Raw genomic sequence first — 2,552 nt, forward strand, 5'->3', positions numbered from 1 at the left:
GCAGCATGCAAGTCACCACAGTACAACAAATTGATAGATGAGTGGTGGTTGTGAAAAGCAGTCAGGTATTATTACTCCCATTTTATAGAAGGGAAAAACAACATCTGGAAAAGAAGTGAGTGTGTTGGTTAAAAGCATAGATTCTGGAACCAATCTGCCTGGGATCAAATTCCAGTTCTGCCACTTTCTAGCCATAACACCAAGAACACATTATTAGCCTCTCTGTGTGTCAGCCTTGTTATCTGTACAATGTGAATAAAAAATGGAATCTGCCTCATAAAACTTCTGTAAGAAATGGTGGTGGAGGTAGTGGTGGTGTGCTGTGTGGAGTAGGTTCTGACTCACAGAGACCCTTCATAGCATTTCTGAGGTTATATATCTTTATAGGAGCAGAAAGCCTCATATTTCTCCTGCAGAATATTTGGTAGTTTCAAACTGCTGACCTTGAGGTCAGCAGCCCAACTCATAACCACTATACTACCAGAGCTCATTTTGTAAGAAATACAGGGATTAAAATACAGTTATTCTTCACTATTTGAGGATTCTGTATCTGCCAATTCTACTCACTAAAGTTTATTATTGTTGTTGTTAAAGGCCATCAAGACAGTTCTGACTTAAAACCACGCTGTATAGAGTTTTCAAGGAGAAGCTTGTGGGTTTGAACTGCCAACCTTGTGTTTCAAACAAACCTTACAATCCACTTCTTTATTCTACATCGCCACCCCCCAAATCAGTACTACAGGTGTTTTCACTTTCCAGACATGTGCATGAACACAGAATGCTGAAAAACTGTGGGAAATTTAAGGAAGATTTCAATCCTTTTTTTCTTAATGATCATTTGCTTTCTTCTCTATGATGTTCTTGATATTCATCCCACAACTCTTCTGGTTTTCCATCATTAGTATCCAGTGCATCAAATCTGTTCTTAAGATGATCTGTAAGTTCAGGCGGGAAATGTTCAAGGTTATATATATATATATTTTTATATTTGCGCTTTTATGGTTTTATTTAGCACAAATAAAACTTGACAACAGGCTGTCTATTCATTTTCTTAGCCGCACAGCCTGATTTGGGGTTTGGTGACTCTGAGGGCCAGCTGGGTTGCTCTTTCCATGATAGCTTTGCGGTTCTTTCAGGAAATGCTGTGAGCAGTCTCTGCACAGTCAAATTTGTTGCACATCAGCAGCACCTCAAGCTCTTTGATGTTGCGGACCAGGAACTTGTGGAAGCCACTGGGCAGCATGTGTTTTGTCTTCTTGTTGCTCCCATAACCAATGCTGGGCATGAAGATCTGGCCCTTAAATCTTCTCTGCACCCTGTTGTCAATGCCTCCGGGCTTGCACCAGTTACGCTTAATTTTGATACAACGATCTGATTGGTGCGGGATAAACTTCTTGGTCCTCTTTTTCACGATCTTGGGCTTCACCAGGGGTCTGCGCGCAGCCATGAAGCCGGTCGAGATGGCCGCCTCCTCTATCACAAGGTCATATTTTGACTCTTGTGGACTTGTTTCAATTTTGTTCAGCTTCATCTTGAACTTGAATATGAATATGGCTTTGCTTTGGCTGATGATGTGGTGCTCTTCCACTATCTCTTTCCACAGATGTAGTCCATTTCTTTTCTTGTATTCCATCTGGTGATGTCCATGTGTATAATAATATTTTATGTTGTTTTAAAAAGATATTTGCAATGAAGAAGTCATTGGTCTTGCAAAATTCTATCATGCCATCTCCAGCATCATTTGTATAGTAGTATATAGTAGTAGGTCATATTTTCACCTACTGATCCTTCCTCTTTGTTTCTAACCTTTGCATTCCAATCACCAGTAATTTAAAATACATCTGAATGGCAGGCTTGATCAATTTCAGACTGAAGAAGTTGTCAGAATTCTTCAAATTCATCACCATTGGATTTAGAGATGGTGCATAAATTTGAGTAATAGTGATATTACTGGTCTTCCTTGTTGTTGTTGTTGTTAGGTGCCATCAAGTTGGTACCAACCCATAGCGACCTTATGCACAGCAGAATGAAACACTGCCCAATCCTGGGCCAACCTCACTACTGTTGCCACACTTGAATCCATCAATGCTGCCACTTGGCCAATCCATCTCATTGGGGTCTTCCTCTATTTCTATGACCCTCCATCTTACCAAACATGATATCCTCCAGCAACTGGTCCCTCCTGACAATATGTCCAAAGTATGAGAGATGAAGTTTGGCCATCTTGGTCTCCAAGGAGCACTATGGCTGTAATTCTTCCAAAATGGATCTATTGGTTGTCAGCTCATGGCACTTTCAATATTCTCCTCCAACACCATAACTCAAAATCATCAATTCTTCTATGGTCTTCCTTATTCACTGTCCAGCTTTTGCATGCATATGAGGTTATTGAAAATACCACGGTTTGGGTCAGGCGTACCTTAATCCTCAAGCTGACATCTTAGCTCTTCAACACTTTAAAAAGGTCTTGTGCCTAATGCAATAGATCATTTGATTTCTTGACTGCTGCTTCCGTGAGTGCTGATTGTTGATCCAAGAAGAATGAAGTCCTT

General features: G+C 40.5%; 1 pseudogene; it reads right to left on the reverse strand.

Annotated features, from left to right (window-relative positions):
• Positions 1-1,051: 1,051 nt before the first annotated feature.
• LOC102822051 lies at positions 1,052-1,447 on the reverse strand (annotated as a pseudogene).
• Positions 1,448-2,552: the final 1,105 nt, after the last annotated feature.

The sequence above is a fragment of the Chrysochloris asiatica genome, unplaced genomic scaffold, assembly GCF_000296735.1.
Source record: "Chrysochloris asiatica unplaced genomic scaffold, ChrAsi1.0 scaffold00043, whole genome shotgun sequence".
NCBI classification, from domain to species: domain Eukaryota; kingdom Metazoa; phylum Chordata; class Mammalia; order Afrosoricida; family Chrysochloridae; genus Chrysochloris; species Chrysochloris asiatica.